At 41.7% G+C, this 19309-nt stretch overlaps 1 protein-coding gene and 1 long non-coding RNA gene across 2 annotated transcripts in view; one reads left to right on the top strand and one right to left on the bottom strand.

Moving 5' to 3' along the window:
• CDH13 (cadherin 13) overlaps positions 1-19309 on the top strand; it is a 1182232-nt gene that overhangs the window by 328616 nt on the left and 834307 nt on the right. The gene's annotated exons all lie outside the window — the stretch shown is intronic.
• LOC108521302 (uncharacterized) overlaps positions 3806-19309 on the bottom strand; it is a 37022-nt gene continuing 21518 nt past the window's right edge. Inside the window, exons 2-3 of the long non-coding RNA XR_001883160.1 lie at positions 5223-5327; positions 3806-5021 (exon numbers count right to left, since the gene is read on the bottom strand). This is a non-coding gene — a long non-coding RNA (uncharacterized LOC108521302). The remainder of the gene's footprint in view (positions 5022-5222; positions 5328-19309) is intronic.

Here is a 19309-nt window from a genome sequence, read left to right as displayed (position 1 = left end):
TACAGCAAATTGTTTTCTCAACCCATTCTATCTGAAAAAGAACGTTCTCTAGTTACTGCCTCTTTGGTCTAAAGGCATCTCCTTGGTTTCTGTGTTACAGCCTCTGTGTTAATTATAAGTTGCTTTGCTTTACAAATCCAAAATGAATTTTATAGTGGTTGATAAAAGCCAGGATCCTGAGTTCTGATAAAAGTCAGAAACCTGAGTTAGGTTTCTCTTGGTTGCAAGCAAAAGGAATTCACTATGATTAATATCAAGGAGGTAAGGAAAGGGAAGAAAGAAGATTGTTGGGGTGTGTCTTAGTTCGCTAGGGCTCCTATAACAAAGTGCCACAAACTGGGTGGCTTAAACAAAAGGAATTTCCTGTCAATCTGTTCTGTAGGCTGGAAGTCTAAGGTCAAGGTGTAGGTAGGGCTGGTTTCTTCTGAGGGCTGTGAGGGGAATCTGTTCATGCCTCTCTTAGCTTTTGGAGGTTTGTTAGAAACCTTTGGCATTCCTTAGTTGGTAGCTGCATCATCCCAGTCTCTCCCTTCCCTTCACATGCCAGTCTCCCTTGTCTATGTCTACCTCTGAGTCAATATCTCCCATTTTTTTTTTGTAAGGACATGGTATGGTTTGGCTGTGTCTCCACCCAAATCTCATCTTGAATTGTCGCTCCCATACTTCCCATGTGTTATGGGAGGGACTGGTGGGAGATAATTGAATCTTGGGAGTGGTTTCCCCCGTACTGTTCTTGTGGTAGTAAGTCTCATGAGATCTGATGGTTTTATAAGGGGTCTCCCTTTTCGCTTGGTTCTCATTCTTTTTCACTTGCTGCCAAATGGAAGACGTGCCTTTCACCTTCCACCATGATTCTGAGGCCTCTCCAGCCACGTGGAACTGTGAGTCCATTAAACATCTTTTTCTTTATAAATTACCCAGTCTCAGATATGTCTTTATCAGCAGTGTGAAAATGGACTAATACAGGATACCAGTGATACTGGATTAAGGTCTACCCATGACCCTATTTTAACTTGATTACCTCTGTAAAGACCCTATCTCCAAATAAAGTCACTGAGAGTTAGAACTTCCACATATCTTTTTTGTTGGTGGTGGTAGGGGGTGGGCAGTGAAACCCACAGCAGTGAGAGAGTTGTATGCACATGGACACAAAGGAGCATCTGATCATAAAAAGAAGGAAATCAAACCTGTCTGGGCACTGCAATATGTGAATCTGGAACTCTCCAACTGATATACTTCAGCTTGGATGTTGCCCATCACCATATTTCTGTGTCCTGAATTTCACATCCTCAAGAATAATTTTATTGGTCCAGTTCAGCTCAGATACCTTCCCTTGGCTCAGTCTTAAATCTCCAGGGAGTGACGGCATAGGTCAGAATGGTCATGTTTTGGGGGGTGTGCAAGTGTGTGTGCTTGTGTACATGTGTGAGGATTTTGTCCCCTATAAAAGTCAGTGGAATCATTGTGAGACTGTAAGCTGCCCAGAGGGTATCTCCTTCCCCCACATCCCTCACCCCATCCCAGTCTCTGGAGAGGAAAGGCTGCCTGTGCTCTCAAAGAAGAAGTGGCTTTTCATTGATTCAGAAACAAACATCAATTTTTTTTTTTTTTCCGAGATGGAGTCTCGCTCTGTCACCCAGGCTGGAGTACAGTGGCACAATCTCAGTTCACTGCAAGCTCCGCCTCCCGGGTTCATGCCATTCTCCTGCCTCAGCCTCCTGAGTAGCTGGGACTACAGGCGCCCGCCACCACGCCCAGCTAATTTTTTTGTATTTTTAGTAGAGATGGGGTTTCACTGTGTTAGTCGAGATGGTCTCGATCTTTCCATCTCCTGATCTCGTGATCCACCTGCCTCAGCCTCCCAAAGTGCTGGGATTACAAGTGAGCCACCGTGCCTGGCCAACAAATATCAATTGATATCTGCTTCCTACAAGTTGTTCTATCCTGAGCTGGAGGTATAGATACAAGCAGTGGGTCCTGATGTTCAGCTATTTGCATGGATAAGTCTGAAGTAGGAAAGGACTTTTCATCTCCTCCCAAGCCCAGGACACAGCTCACCATAAGGGCATTGGGTATGCTGGCAAGCATCATGTAAAATAACCACATTTAGGTTCTTATGCGAGATCACTGCATGAGCTCAGTCCATGGCAATGAGTCCTATTTTGTTGAGATGCCCAAGCAGAAGTTTCCTTACTGCCAGCATCCACAGGGCTGCCATGTGCTCCCCACAACTCTTCCAGGCTTGACTCAAGTGCAGGGAGGCCCAGGGAACTCCAAAGGGAGGGTCTATTCATCATGGACCCAGGCTTGCTCTGACGTCCATAACTGTCTCCCCCTGGGGATTTTGATGAATATTCAAGGACATACATTCACGCACTGGCTCACGTATCGTACACCCATGGGAACCAGGAGGCTCAGTATGTCTTCCTAAGTGCTCCATTTCCTTCCCAGGAGCCACAGAGCTGCCACAAAGAGATGAGGCCCATAAACCACTGCATGTGTTTGTTGGTCATTTTTCTTTAGTGCGAGGTTTACAAGACTCCCTCCCAACAGGGTCATCATCTCAACACATGCCACTTGGCTGTACACTTCACTGGAACATTGTGTTGTGCTGGGGCTGAATTAAATGTACAATTACTGCACATTTTCTCGAAAGGAGTTTTGACAATGATAAATGCGTAGACATTTTTCCACACTCAGACAACCTGATTCCTTGCCCATCAAGTGGCTCAGGATTCACTTTGAAGAACTGGTCTCTTGTAAACAGGAGAACGTGGGTGCTGCCTGAGAAGCTCATGGGCCTGAGTTCAAATGCCACTTGTACCTATCATGTACCATCTGAGCGTGGGCACCTTTCTTACTCCTGCTGGCCCGAGTTTTCAATGAATGATCATTACACCTCTGATAAATCTCATTGGCTATGGTATTTCTACTATGCAAAGCTGAGACAACACTTGAAAAGTAATTACCACAGTCCCTGGTTAATACAGGCTTTCAGTGAGCGTTGGTCAGCGTTCAGGCAGGTAAGTTATCCTCTTGCCTAGAGCAGTGATGGCTCTAATATGAGTTCAGATCCCTACAATAGGAGAAACAGTGGTTGTTGCTATTCACAAAGCAGAGAGTAACCATAACTTTTCTTCAGATCCTTGAATATAGTAACAGTAGCTAATATCTGTTTACTTATTACATGCTAGGCAGTGTGGTCAATTTTCTGTGGATCAGATGATTCAATTCTCATACAAACCCTGTGAACTTTTTGGTATTTATTTTACATGTTAGGAATCCTGGTGGGCCAACTGTAGCCCACTGGCCCCTCCAGATCCACTGTCCACCATTCTTTACTCTCTGGTGCCACAAGATGCTGATCTGTATGAAGCCTTAGGAAGGAAACCAGGAGACCTGACACCCTGTCTTGTTCTCCCTCCACCTCTGATTCCTCACTAGTGCTTCTAATTTACTGAAGCCAGCTGGAAACCAGAAGACAAGGCTGCCAGGTGCTCTGCCCAAGGACAGAGCAGGGTATAGAAGGGAGAGTAAATTCAGAGGGCTAAGCAAATGTACTCAGCACATCTGCTTGTGAACATACTGCCAGCAAGTGCCATTTGTTTTAAGCAATAGAGAATTAGATATCCCTTTTGCTGTGCTCTTCCAGACTGCTTATTTCTTTCTCCTTTTTCCTCATAGACTATGATCTCTTGATATTATAGCAGGAAACCTGGTGTGGGCTAGCATCTTAGTGTAATCCAGCCTCTCTTAGATTTGTGGATATTTCATTGTGAAAAGGTCAAGATAAAAAATACATTACTAAATATCCATTTATCCTTTATTTTTTTGTCATATACAGAAAAGTTATTGCCAAATATGGCCATAAAGATTTTATTGCTCCAATTTTTATAGCAAAAGCAGACATACTTCTTAGTGAATTTTGGGTTATTAGATCAGCAATGGCCAACATGGAGTTTCTGGGTCTTAGGGGACCCTGATTGTGGCAATGAAGGTCTGCAAGCTATTTTAAATATTTCAGAAAATCTAATCTAATCTTACTTTTACAAGCGAGAAAGCTTCACAAACAAAAACATCAAGATGTTTTGCTTTTGACTGAAGTGATATTAGCTCTGCATGGTGAACTTAGTAATTTAATTCTGATCAGCAGCTCTGATTGGCAGTTACTTGTGCCTTTGATTAATAAAACATGGATGAGAAAATAAATTATTACTTAATCTGTGCAGTTTGCTAGATAAAGTCTTTGAAAACCTGGAGTCAATTGGATGGAAAATAATGAACTGGGTGCTCAGTGGTGAAATAATAAGCACAATACCAGCTTGGCATGTCTCACATATGTAGGAAAGCCAAGACAGGCTTCCAGATGGGCCGAGATCTGATAAATAATTCCAGTCAATTATTTGTTTTTAGTAATAACAATAATAATGATGATGATGATGATAGGTAACATTTATTAAGTGACCAGACACAGTGCTGAAACACTGTCCATGTAGTATTTTATTTCTTCCTTCCAATAGACCTAAGAGGAAGGCACACCGATTATCCCTTATTTCAGGTTGGTCTCCTTCAGAAGCAGACTCAGACATTTATGTGCTCAGGTAGTTTATTTGGGAGGTAATGCCAAGAAATACTGGTACGGAATGAAGAAAGTTAGCTGGGGAAAGCAAGGAAGGCAACACCAGGATGCATTGAAAGGCGGGTTTTCTCTGTGGGCACCTGGGATGCCACCTGGGATGCATATCCGGGGATAGGGTAGAACACACCTTTGAGTTGTAACACACAGTCAGCGAGGAAGCTGAGTATTGCTCCTCCGACTCCTGTTTGTAATTAGTTCAGAGCTGCTTTCAGGGAAGTCAACTTCCCGGAACTTCCAGTTCACCCTGTGGAAAGGAAGGTGCCAAGTATGTTCCGGTGGCTACAGAAAGCCCTCAGGTACAGAGATACAGGGGCTTCCAGAAAGCCACTGGTGACGCACAAGGATTTGAATACACACCAACAGCACCTGCTGCACTTCTTTCCTACAAGAGGAAGCCAGGACCTCATGAGTTGTAATAACTGATCCAGAGTCACCAAGCGCTTGTGATGGTGTACTCTTCCAAAGAATTTTTTTGCTGCCTATGTCTGAGGTCTACCAATGTCCAATAATGTACCAAATGAGCCCTTGTTCTTAGAGTTTTTTTTTTTTAAACAACAGCTTTATTGAGATATAATTCACACACCATTTTATTCACTCCTTTAAAGTGTACAACTCCATGGTTTTCAGTCTATTCACAGAATTGTGCAACCATCGCCACAATGAATTTTAGAATTTTTTTTTAAATCTCCTGGAAAAAAACACACTATCCCTGAGTCATACCTCATTTTCCACCATTACATCCTCAGCTCCTGGCGGCCAAAAAATCTCATTCTCTGTCTCATTCCCTTTTATGAACATTTTATGGAAACTGAATATCATATCTGATCTTTTGTGCCTGCCTTCTTTCACTTAGGATAATGTTTTAAAAGTTCATCCCTGTCGTAGCATGCATCAGTACTTCAGTCTATGCATTGCCAAATAATACTCCATTGCGTGGATATATAACATTTGTTTATGCATTCATTGCTTGATGGACATTTTAGTTGTTTCCACTTTTAGGCGATTTTGAATAATGTTGCTATGAAAATGTGCCTATAAGCTTTGGTGTGGACGTGCATCTAGCTAGGAGTAGAATTCCTAGGTTATCAGCAACTCTATTTTTAACCTTTTGAGGAACTGCCAGATTCTTTTTCCAAGCAGTCTTAGAGTTTATTGATGATTTTAATTTGCTGTTTAATTAAGCAAGATGCCTGCCTCACACTGTTTGGCAAAGGAGAAAAATCACCATCAGGCACTTGGAAACATAGATTTCCAGAATTCCTAAAACATTCAAGAAGGATGTTATCGGTACATTGTCAGAGTCGAGTAGATCCTGGATTTTAATGCCTGTACTTGCTTTTTACTTATAAATGATTAATACTTTTGCTTTATAATTATCCATTTAGTTTATGATTGTGGGTTGTCTGGTTAACCCTACTGGGTGTAGTGATGCATGCTTTCATCAAAAACATTTTTGGCCTGCAGTTTCTAAGTAGCTAGATTTTAAAGCATATACAGGTGGCAGTTAATTCAACATGCATTCGTTTTTGTTTTTATTTGGCACCTGCTGTGAGTCAGTCACTGTGTTAGGTGCTGTGAATAAAGCGGGGGGACAAAAACCAGATACAATTACATTAGAGAAAAATAAACTTTGAAGGAAACTGCACTAGAAGACACAGCATTTAGTCATTGCTGGGATTTTCTCCATCACAAGCAGCTACTGCATTCCTATCATTCACCCTGAATCTAAGGCAAGCTGTGCTCACAAATGCCACACAAGAAAGAAGTGGAAAACATCTTCTCCAGGAGGGGCTTGCAATGTAAATATAGAGACAAAGAATGTCTTAGGTGTGTCCTCCACCTAGCATAATCAAATACTACTATGAAATATGCAAGAGTCTGTGTCATCACTGACATTCAGTCTTGGATTTATTCTTTTTTTTAACTCTATGTACTAGACACTGCCTCTTGGATGTCCCATAGCTCATCAAACTACACAAGTGCAAAGTTAAACTCAATCTCCCCACGAACCTCCACCCTCAACCCAGCCCCAAACTTTTTTTCCACTGTATGCTTTTTATTTTAGCAAATCAAGGGTGCTACTCACCGTGCTGTTGCCAAAACCACAAACATGGGCATGATTCTTGGTATTTCTGCAGGCTTCTCTCACCTATCCACCAGTCAGGCAGGTCTTCATCATTTAACCTTCTACTTCTCTCTGACAGATTTGCTTCTCTCTGTCCTCATCTTCATCCTAGATCTAAACCACCATTATCTCTTGCTTGCAAACTTTTCTTCCTAATTCTAGTCTTTACTCTCTAATTTCTGCTCCAAATGGCAGCTGAAGGATTATTTTCAAGCTCAGATGTATCCTGTCCCACCCTTTGGAACTCCTCATGTATCATCCTTATCCCCAGGTTTAAGTCCGTTTTCTTTAACACATCAGAGCCTTGTTCCAAATGGCTGATGAAGGATTATTTTCAAGTTCAGGTGCATCCTGCCACACCCTTTGGAACTCCTCTTGCATCGTCATTACCCCCAGGTTTAAGTCCATTTTCTTTAACACAGCAGAGCCTGTCCTTCATGACCCAGCCCCTGATGACTTCTCTGATTTCATCGTTACCCAATCCCTTACCGGATGCTTATGTTGAGCAGAGCCAAGTCAAATCTCTTACTAACCCTAGAACGTGGCAGGTTCTTTCACACTGGAAAGTTTGCATAGAATGAGCTTTAAAAAGTACTTTTTCAATAGCTTGTGTCTCAGTGGATTTCTATGAGTTAGGATATGGGTTTGGATGCCATAGTGAAGATTCAAATGTCAGTGGCTTCAATAAGTGATGATTCAGGCAGGAGCAGTTCTAGATTGATGTGGTGGCCCCACTGTGTCACTTAGAGACAAAATGGAGGCAGGGATGGAGAGACATAAATCTGTCTGAGAGATGTGTAGGAAGCTGAATCTTTAAAACCTTTAAAACCTGGCTTCCCTCTTATTTTGTGGCATTTATGGAATATAGCCTGTGTCCTCATGGCCCCAGGCAACTCACCACCACATCCACATCTTATCCCAGTCAGTGGGAAAGGGGAAAGGGGAAAGGGGAACTATATCCCTTCTCTTGAAATACACAAGTGGAAAGTTGCATCTACCACCTCTCCTCATATCTTCTTGGCCAACTGTTGACCATATGATGAAATCTAGCTGCAAGGAAAATCAGGAGATACTGGTCTTTCTTTGGGGGACAAACAGAAGTTTCTGGTAATTATTTTACGTAAAACTAATCCAAAGAAATAAGTACATTTTCCTTCCAGACATGGCAATCCTGGCAGGGTTGGGGGCACTGGAATCACACCACTTTTTGCTAACTAAACAAATTTTCAAGTTAACAATGTCAGATACTGGAAATTCAAGATAGATAAAGGCCACTAGTGTGATGGCAATAGCATGCCCTCTTTACAAATAAAATTTAGAGAAGTCATGGGCCTCCCAAGTACCCGTAACATGTACATGCCCTCCCTGCTATCTTCTGAATCCACCCTCTGTGCTGAATAAATGTGCAGGGCAGTATACTTTAGTGATTAGGAACAGCAGCTTTGGACTCAGAAAGGTCTGTATGCGTAATCACTTATTAATGTGATGTTTACAAATTCCCTAAGTTTCCTGAGCTTTATTTTCCTATAAGGATGTTATATGCATTAAGTGGGATAGTATCTAGAAATTGCCTAGGAAATGCCTGGCTGATGATGAGCATTTAATAACTGATCTCTAGTATTAGTTACTACAATTAATATTTCTTAAACTGTTTCCGCTATGACCAGTTATTACTTCTTTTGGAGACACGATAGCTGGAAAATGTGCACTCATAATTTTGTCAATATTTATTTCTTCATAAGGCAAGACAAAAGGAGTCCTGTGGAAGACTCCTCTTCACTTTGTTCTTAATCTACCTGGCCTAAGATATCCACACTTGTCTGAGAGGTGGCAGAGGTGGATGAGGGACCACAGCTCTGTCTTTCTCTTAGTAAACTCACAGATTAGTAACTGAGTACTCAGAATCTGCTGTGTGCCATACCTAACCTAAAATCCCAATTCTACCCATTTCTGGCTGTCAGACCTTGGAAAAGATTCTTGACCTCTCTTAGCACCAACCTCTGCTTCTAAAAATGACAATGACTTGAATACCTACTTAACAATTTTCCTGGAATAGCTGAGACGCTTCGCATAAAAGTAGTTAAAAGAGTATCTGATATATCGTTCATGCTTGATAAATATGAGCTGACTTAAATTCCCCCATTTAAGCATGAATTTCAGCAGAGGCAGTAGGGATAGAAAGGAGAGGCTGCAGTGAAGAAAAATTTAGAAGACATAATGGAAAGGGCCTAGTGATGGTCCAGTGTTAGGGAGATGGCCTGGATAGAAATGTAGCAAAATATCCTCAACAATTTGATGATTTGATGGAATGGTTCACCAAGACAGAAAATGCAGTGGGGGAGGAGAGGGCTTGAGAGGAAGACAATGAGTACAATGTTAGGCGTGGTCAAGTTGAGTGGTCAAGGGATTCACACATGGAGATATTAAACAGGCATCAGATAGCCAGGTCTGAAGCTCTGTAGAGAAGTCTAAGTTCAAAACATCCGTTTAGGAGTCACTTGACCCAAGAGTCACCAGCCACAGGTCACAGGCTCCATTGTCTTCAGGGACAAGTAGCAGTCAGGTGAAAAGCAGGAAGGAGAGACGGTTAACTTGGGGCCAACAATGCAATGCATGCCCTGCCTGAAGGCCTTCAAGTGCATTCACCTGGGTGAATGAGCACATCTTAGGTGTATTCAGCCCGAGGTATGAATGGAACCTTCCGCCTGGGAAGATGTTAAAGTGGTTATGAACCAATGAAATCTACCCCAAGGTTTTCCTGGTGCAAAAGAGAAGACTGAAGATCAAATGTACAATGTTCTGCAGTGTTGCTGAAGTCTACATCAGACAGTATTTTGGCGAGGTACAAGGCTTCCCCAGCAGTGTTCATGATCTGACAGCTGTAACCAATACCTGATGTTCCCCTTTTGGATATAAATAATTATCTTTCACAGTTATGGCACATACACAACAAGAAAATTTCCCCTGTTATTTGGAAAGCCTCTGCTTTACAATTCATGTTTACCTTCCAAATCTTTTCTACATTTCAAAATCATGTTTTGTTTAAAAAGATGACAGACACAGGAAAGCATTGGTGATGGCAATATAATTAAAGGACACTCATTTCACTCAAACTTGCATGGTGATTTTTGAGGCGGGGGGTGCGGGGCACTGGGAAATGATGTTTTGCCTCCTGTATTAGTTTTCTGTTTCTTCTGTAACAATTTACAACAAACTTTGTGGCTTAAAGCAACCCATGTATGTCTGGATGCCTTTGGTTCCTTTCTGAGGCCCAAGGGCAGAATCTACTTTCTTCCCTCTCCCAGTTTCTAGGGGCTCACAGCCCCTTCCTTCATCTTCAAAGCCACAAAAGTTGCATCTCTCCAGCCATTTTCTGAGTAGTTACATCTCCTTTGCACTCTTTTCCACCTGTGTTTCTACTTTTCAGGACCCTTGTGATTGCATTGTGTTCACCTGGGTAAGTTAGGGGCCTCTTCTTATGTTAAGGTCAGCTGATTAACCCATATTCCACCTGCAAAGGTTCTAGTTGCTATGTAAGTTCGTAAGTTCTTTTATATCTCTGAGTAGTATTGCATGGCATGGACGTACCACACGGTTGTTGTTGTCGTTGTTTTTAACTATCTAGTTGCTGAAAGACATCTGGTTTGCTTCCAGTTTTAGCATTTATGAGTAAGGCAGCTATGCACAATTGTGTACGGATTTTTCTTTTAATGGAAGTTTTCTTTCTCTGAGATGAATTCACCCAAAAGTGCAATGTCTGGATTATATAATTGCATGTTTTGTTTGACTTAAGAAAGAAAACATTGCTAAACTGTTTTCCAGAGTGGCTATACCATTTTAGATTCTATTGAAGAGTTTTGAGCAGTAAGGTGATTCAATCCTATTTATGTTTCAAAAACATTCTCTGGATGATGGATCAAGAATGCCAGTAGGGAGGGCAAATTCAGGAGCAGGGAGATCAGAAGGGAGCCTCTGCCATGGTTCAGGTGAAAGATGAGAGAGAGAGTCATAGCATGGGTGGGTATGGTTGAGATGATGAGAAGCAGTAGGATAAGGGACATATATTGATGATATAATTGACGGTTGCTGCTGAATTGTTTGTGGAAATTGGGAGAAAGGATTCAAGGAGGATTTCTGTGGTTTGGGCTTGAGGATAATGATTCGTGGTGTACCTATTTGTCTTGATAATGGGAGGACAGGTATGGGAGATGACATGAGAAAGAGATGAGTGCCTGTTAAATTCTACAGTGGAATCCTTGGGTGGGTGTTTAGAAAGAAGAGTCTGGAGCCAAGGGGAGATGTGGGAAGCTGGAGAGAAAGTGAAAAAGGACAATGTCTATAAATATGCCCAGTGCAAAGCATGGCATAATGACAGGCAACAGCTATCCACTCAATCTCAAGAACAATCTTTTTCACCTACTGGGCTTCACAAAATGGCACCTTGAGTTTCCATTTCAATATAGCAGCTACAGTAACCACAAGAATGTGCAAAGCAGAAACAAAGAGCAGTGCGCACCCAAGTCTCACAGAGGCTTATTTCTGATATGTTTTAGGGAACTTCTTTGTATAAGTGCATCATAGAGAAGGTTTTGTCTTTCATTTGTCCATAGCAAGGTCGTAATGTTTCTTTAATCTTTTTTAAAAATAATCATTGTTAAGATAAACAAGTCTATTGTGATTTTAATTCTAGGAAGAATTCCATACAAATCATTTTTAGTACACATGTTTCTGTTTTATATTGTGATTTGGAGGGTTAGAAAGGGTAATACAAAATATGGATAGCTTTTTCATTGCTGGAACGTTCCACATTGGATTCTACCTTGGCAATGACTCCCGTGAGCTACAGTTGAGGCCAAAGCAGATGCTCCCTTTCTATGGATCTATTGATAGCCACATGACTCCGCAACTGCCGCTGCCTCCCCACACCCCCTGAGCTGTCGCCAGCACAGAGCAGCTGAATCCAACTCAGGCTTCATCCCAGCTCACATTCCACCTTCCCCACAAGGACACCGAGGCCCAGAGATGAAATGGGACTTCCCACCACAAGTCAATGAGGAGACGGGTTGGCCAGGCCTAACAGTCAGGCCTTTGGCTTACAGCTGCCCTTCTTTTTCCCAGGTGCCCACCTCAGAGGCCATCCTTGGAAAAGGAAACGTCACTAACCTATGGTTCTGAGGAAGTGGAGAAGAGAAAGGAAGTAACATGTTCTTTTCTTTAGGCTTCTTTCCACTGGGTAAATCTTCTCAATACATAATAAGATGAAGGCCCCAAATGATTTGCAAAAGAGTTGAAATGAGCTTGCTGCAATTGAACAAATTGTTATGAAGCCCCTACTGTCTTTATCAGCAATTCACAGTCTTTTGTCCATAAGAATAAGCAGGGGACTTAAAAACAAAAAACAAAAAACAAAAAAGAAAACTACTGATACTTGGGCCTTACCTCAGACTAACTAAATTAGACACTCTAGGATGGACTCTGTTCTCAGTATTTTTCAAAGTTACCCATGCTATTCCAACATACAGCCAGGAATGAGAACAAACTGGTCTATGGTACTGTGCTAATTGATCCTGTCTTTGGTTCTCAACTGGGGGTGATTTTGCCTCTGCAGAGGATAAAAGGCAAAGTCTAGAGACTTTTGGTTGTCACAGCTGGGATGGGGGGGCTGCCATTGCCATCTAGTGGGTAGAGGTCAGTGATGCTTTTCAGCCTCCTGCAATGCACTAGACAGCCTCCACCACAAAGAATTATCTGGCCCCAAACATCAATAGTGCCAAGGTAGAGAAACCCTAGTTTAATGGAAGCCCTGGGAAACACCCCTTTCCTGGGTGTAAATCCATGGTAAAATAACATGGATGCTATGACATGTGGCCCGCTGGAAGACATCCATGTCAAATCCCAGGGACCAGTGAATGTGAGCTTATTTGGAAACAGTCTTTGCAGAGGTAATTAAGTTGAGGATCTTGAGATCAAATAATCCTGGATTATCTGAGTGTATCCTAAATTGAATTTCAAGTGGCCTTGTAAGAGTCATAGAGGAAAACAGATACACAGGGGACAGGGTGATATGACCATAGAGGCAGAAATTACAGCAATATGGCACTAAGCCAAGGATTCCCAGATCCACCAGGAGATGGATGAAACAAGGAAGGATCCTTTTCTAGAGACTTCCAAAAAAGCCTGGTCCTGCTGACACCTTGATTTAGGTCTTCTGGCCTCCAGAGGTATGAGAGAATAAATCACTATTTTTTTTTTTGCCACAAGGTTTGTAGTAATTTGGTACGGCAGCAATAGGTAACTGATACAGATGCCTGTGCCTTTGGTTGCAAAATTCACCAAAGCAAATTAGGAGAGATTGGGTCCATGAGAAGGGATAGGATGCAGGCAACTCATAAGGCCAAAGATGGACAGGAGCTGGGGTTAGGAAGATCTAGAAGAGAATCTGACAAAGATGCAGGTGAAACTCTGAACCCCTGGCCAGGGCAAGGAAGTCGTGAAGCCTGAGCAACACACCCAGTGATGATTCTTCTGTCCACATTTCATTTCTGAAAACTGGTTGTTTCATTAAATTTTTTGGTTTTTTAGATCTCAAGGTGTCAGTATCTTGTAACAGTACTGAGCTTGATTCGCTGTGAAATGCAAGACATGTGAAATAGAAACAAACTTAAACTTTTAATAATTTCATTTACTAATGGTCACTAATGACCTAGAACCCAAGACACATATCTTTTACGAAATTAGGTTAGGGAAATGATATATAAGCAAAATAATAATTCAGGAAAATGTGTAATTGTTTTTCTTTCTTTTGTAAAAGTTACTTGTAATTAACAAATGATCATTTGTATATTTTTCTAGTAACATCTAAAACTTTCTGATCTTTATCCCTGTAGCCAACATGTATGATGTTAAAGAAATAGGCTGGGTACGGTAGCTCACACCTGTAATCCCAGCACTTTGGGAGGCTGAGGCGGGTGGATCACTTGAGGTCAGGAGTTCGAGACCAGCCTGGCCAACATGGTGAAACCCCATCTCTATTAAAAATACAAAAAAAATTGCCAGATGCGGTGGCAGGCACCTGTAATCCCAGCTACTCAGGAGGCTGAGGCAAGAGAATCGCTTGAACCTGAGAGGCAGAGGTTGTGGTGAGCCAAGAACACGCCTTTGCACTCCAGCCTGGGTGACAAGAGTGAAACTCCATCTCAAAAAAAAAAAATAAATAAATAAAAGGAAACAAAAAAGAAAATAAAAGAAATAACTGGAAAGAAAGTACCAGCAAGGAATGTCCTTTCTCAATACGTCTTACATGATCCCTGTCCCCTGTGTCCTATGGTTTCACCCCATCACATCCTCACACACTCCCCTCTAACTTCACATTTTAGGTGAGTCTGTTTCCTCTTACATTTTCTCATAGTCTGTCTTCCCCTTATATAACTGTAATTATATAACGAATTTTATAATGATTTCTTTAAACCTGACTTCCCCACTAGGAAGTACACTCCTTGGGGACAGAGTTCATATCTGCTTTGAATTTGCCCCCTAAATCCTGAACACCTGGTACAATTCTCAATGCACAGTAAGCAGTCCGTAAAGCTAGACGATTACTCTGTATGTGTTAGTGACATCATGAGGTGACATGCATTTCCCCTTGAGGTGGGAAGCCCAGAGGAACAGCATTTTACTGCCTGACTTCTGAAGCCCTGTACTTATGCTCCTACGGGAGCAATGGCAAGGGCACTGGAAAGCCAGGTGGGAGAACAGAGACCCCCAGCCTGCTCTCACAGTTGGACTCAGCAATGCAACATCAGCGGCTCCTTTGTGGGAGTCCCACACGCTGCTGTTCACACAGGGAACACCAGTGCCCGGTGGAGCTGCGGGCTTTTGAGACCCCCCGAGTCGCTTTGTGTGCTCAATGCCGTGACTGTGGATTTGTACAATATGACCCTCAAACGTGGGAACAGGAACACAGGCCAAAGAGAAAAAGGAGTGAAGATCACTGAGATCTCATAAATCCATAGCGGGCCTGCTCTGTATTAATAAAGCCATCTAAATGGTGGCGCTCCATAAAAGAGAGGCATAGGCTAATGTAATTTCCTTGAAGTCCCCTATAAAGCATTTCACTCTGTAATACAGCTACATTTATGAAATGGTTTTATCTTGAAAGATCCCAAAGGGCTTACTAGACTCAAAAGGAAAATATCAAGTACACGGCATCTCAAAACACCACCAATGTACTTCGGTGATAACGATTGGGGATTCTGTGACAGCAGGTAGCCCTCTTAGAAAGCAGACAGTGGCTTATCCCATTAAACCTCCAGGGAGAAGTAAAGAGGAAGAGAGAGGAGGTAATTGTCCATATTGGATAAGGGCCACACAGGCTTTCTTTATTAATAAAGGCCATGGCTTTTTTCCATCCACCATGTGGATTTAAGTGGGTGAGCTTTATCAACATCATTCTCCTTATTTGAAATAAAAGACAGAAACCAACTTATAACACTTCTTCATAAAGGGACTGAGAAAATATATGTAAAGCTTCCAGGGGTTAATAGAGGTCAGGTGTAGCCATCGTAATTTAGAAATTGTGCGTTTTAAAAAGTAAAATATAACCTACAGTTATAAAATATATCCAACAGGAAAAATATTACTTCCCACCCAGATTTTACTGAATCCATTCCTCTCAAAATGATTGATCCTGGGTTTTTTCTTCCTTGTTTCTGTCCTGGTTAGGACATGGTGGCACTAACTTTTAGTGCCTTAGTGGAGGATATAGGGGAATGGCTGGCAGGGGTGAAAAGTCCTTCCTGATTATCTTTCAAGAATATCACCCCACTCTAGGAGCTAAGAAGGACGGTGGAAGCACCAGGTGACGTAAGTTTAGCAATCACTGAGTGCTGTCAAAGAAAGCAGTCTGAGACTTCAAAGTAAATAAAAGTAGCTCCCCTTTCTTCAAAATGTTAAAACCGATCCACTCTGTAACCTGGAATAGTGTTTTCTCACATTCCCTCTGCAATTTCTCCCATTCCGCTTCTGCTTCCAGCCCAAACCCCTCGCCTGTCTCATTTTCCCACCAGAAAGTACTCCTCATCTTTTTACTAATGCTTTGTTTCGTTCCTCCCCACACGATCTCTCCAAAGCCTGGGAGCTGAGCTAGCAAAGAGAATGCTCTTCTGAGCTGGAGCCGAACAAGTAGCCACTTTGGAAAAGACAAAGATGCTAAGTGTTTAGTTTGGTTTTATTCTCATTTAGGTTTTCCATGGAGTGTTTTTTGTGTGTGTGTGACTTAATCTTTGGATGAAATTATCAATGTACATTTCTTCTAATTTTATTTTTCAAATATTCCATTGCAAACATATTTAGCATTTGTAATTGAATACTGATAATTTATTTATTCATTCATTTATTTATTTTTTTGAGATGGAGTCTCAGTCTGCCACCCAGGTTGGAGTACAGTGGTGTGATCTTGGCTCACTGCAACCTTTACCTCCAGGTTCAAGGGATTCTCCTGCCATGCTCCATATATTTTTTTTAATTTTTAGTAGTGACGGGGTTTCACTGTGTTGGCCAGGCTGCTCTCGAACTACTGACCTCAAGTGATCTGCCCACCTCGGTCTCCCAAAGTGCTGGGATTACAACCATGAGTCACTGCTCCGGGCCAGTAAACTTTATTGTATTTAAAACCTATTTTGGAGTATTAACCCCCTGGTTTACATTGTCTTCCTTGCATACATCACACCCATATGGAGGAGTATTTTAAAGACAAAGTTGGAATCTGGTAGCATAGCTGCCCAATGGAGAGAAGTGCACATATAAAGCCTGAGTTATTCAGGGCATGAAAACATCCCTGTCAACCAATCAGTCAACAAGTCGACCAAGCATCTTGGCTAGCCTCAGAGGTACCTTGGCAGGCAGTCTCAGGCATTGTGCAGCACTGTGTAAAATTTTACTCATAGTAACTGCATTGTCTTTACATAAACCTGAGAAGTAGATACTATTTTTCCTATTTTATTAATGAGAAAACTGAGGCTCAGAGAGGCTAGATAACGTATTTAAGGTCATAACTGCCAGTCAATCTGGGCTCAAACATTCCAATCCAGATTGGTCTGATTCTAGAGCCTCTGTTCTGTAAATCTGTCTTCTGTAATATACAGGGTTTTTATTTTTAACCTTTTATTTTGAAATGAATTCAGACTTACTGGAAAGTTGCAAAATAATGCAGGTAATTCCTTTATACTTTTAGGACAAATTTTCAAATGTTAACATATTATCACTTTTACTTAATTATTCCTCCCTTACCCAACTATTTAAGAGAAAATTACTTTATTTGGATTTATCCAATTACCGCACTGATTTTTTAATTGCAAAAAAAAATTTTTGTCCGGGATCTAATCCAGGATTTAATATTGCCTCAGATCTCATGTCTCTTTAAATTCCTTTAATCTGGAAAAGTTCTTCAGCTTTGTTCTGTCTTTCATGACCATGACATAGTTTAAGATTATAGGTTGGTTATTTTGTTCAGTGTCTCCCAAGATGAGATCCAGGTTAAAGAAACAGCTGGAAAGAAAGTACAAGCAAGGAACTTCCTTTCTCAACACGTAAATAATCTCTGCCACCCTCCCCTCCGTGGCTTTACCCCATCACATCCTCACAAACTCCCCTTTACCTCCACATTTTAGGTGAGTCTATTTCCTCTTACATTTTCTCATAGTCTGCCCTCCCTTTGTAGCACTAATCACAACTTTCATTGTATAACAAGTTCTGTAATGATTTATTTAAACCTGACATCCCCATTAGGGTGTATGCTCCATAGGACTGAATTCATACCTGCTTCATATTTGCACCCTGAATCCTCAACACCTAGTACAATTCCCAGTGCATAGTAAGCAGTCCGTAAAGCTAGATGATTACTCTGTATGTGTTAGTGAAATGCATGAAGTACCCATTTCCCTTTGGCATGGGAAGCCCACAGGAACGGCGCTTTCCTGCCTTACTTCTGAAGTCCTTGAACTCACACTCCTACGGGAGTGATGGCAAGCCCATTGGAAAGCCACGTCAGAGAACAGAGACCCCCCAGCCTGCCCTCACGGTTGGTCCCATCAGTTGTTGCATTTGTGGCAACATCATGGCCGTATTGTGTCCTTCTCAGTGCTTCATATCAGGCAGCATGTAGCAGGCTTTTGTGTCGTTTCTGATGATATTAACTTGGATCACTTACTTAAGGTGGTGTATGCCAGGTTTCTCCTGTATGAATTTAATTTTTCCTCTTTTATAACCAACAAGTGTCTTGGAAGGAGGTATTTCCAGACTACACAAATACCTTGTTTCTTTTTATATTTTCAGCCACTGATTCTAGGCTTCATTGATCATTTTTGCCCCCTGCCCCACCATTATGGTTACCAAATGGTGATTCTCTAATGGCATGGGTCCTTCTACATTTATTTGTTGGCATTCTGTTTTAAGGAAAAGCTCCCCTGAACTTATTAATTTATTTCCCATTTTAAAAGTTTTGTTACTATGGTTTTATGGATTCTTTTTTCATTCTGTAGAGTAACAATCTGTTGCTACCCTTATTTATTCTTGTGCTCCAATTGTCTACAATTTGTCCAGTGGGAGGCCTAACATGCAGTTTTTATACTGAAGTATCCTAGCACATCAACTTTTATTGCTTCACTTAAAATCTGCCACCTTCCACCTTCGTGTACTGCATCCTTTATCTAGAAAATGTGTAATTTTCCAAGAAGGCCTCAGACCCAGTGGTCCAGTTACTGTCTGTTCTTGCTGACTAACTCTTGAAATAAGAATTTTTTGAAAAGCTGGTAGTAGGGATGAAGGGGGTTAAGTGACAATTCTCCTGAGAAGCCGTATTCTTGGCCTTGCCAGTGGCTCGGAGGCACAAGGAGGTAAACTGAAATCTTTCCTGAACCCTTCGTGGGTTTTGATTTCTCTCTTCTTTTTAACACACTCCAGTGTAATTCCCTCCATTATCCTGAAAACATGGATTTAGAGTCCAAGACCCATTTCTCCTTCTGTGAAGCCATCCTCCCTGCCCCACCCAGGCAGGATGCATTATTCTCTTCTTGGCAGCTCTAGAAGCCCCGGTATAGGCTTTTGTTACAGCATCAGTCACATGGTGTTATAACTATTTTTGACGCTCTTCTCCCCTCAGTAGGCCGTGAGCCTTTCACAAATGGGTTCTTACATATATCTACATTAAGTAATAATAAGGATTACAGTTCACACCTGTAATCCCAGCACTATGGGAGGCTGAGAGGGGAGGATTGCTTGAGCTCAAGAGTTCAAGACAAGCCTGGACAACATGGCAAAATCCCATCTCTACAAAATATACAAAAATCAGCTGGGCATGGTAATCCCAGCTACTCAGGAGGCTGAGACAGAAGAATCGCTTGAACCCTGGAGGCAGAAGTTGCAGTAAGCCAAGATCGCACCACTGCACTCCAGCCTGGGCAACAGAATGAGACTCTGTCTCAAACAAAAAAGAAATAATAAACATTTTTGATTATTTAAAATGTGTTAGAATCTATATCTAGGTCATT

The sequence above is a fragment of the Rhinopithecus bieti genome, unplaced genomic scaffold (genome assembly GCF_001698545.2).
Source record: "Rhinopithecus bieti isolate Rb0 unplaced genomic scaffold, ASM169854v2 scaffold_1618, whole genome shotgun sequence".
Taxonomy (NCBI): domain Eukaryota; kingdom Metazoa; phylum Chordata; class Mammalia; order Primates; family Cercopithecidae; genus Rhinopithecus; species Rhinopithecus bieti.
The sequence above is the reverse complement of the archived record's forward strand: the minus strand, read 5'-3'. Positions and strand labels throughout refer to the sequence as shown.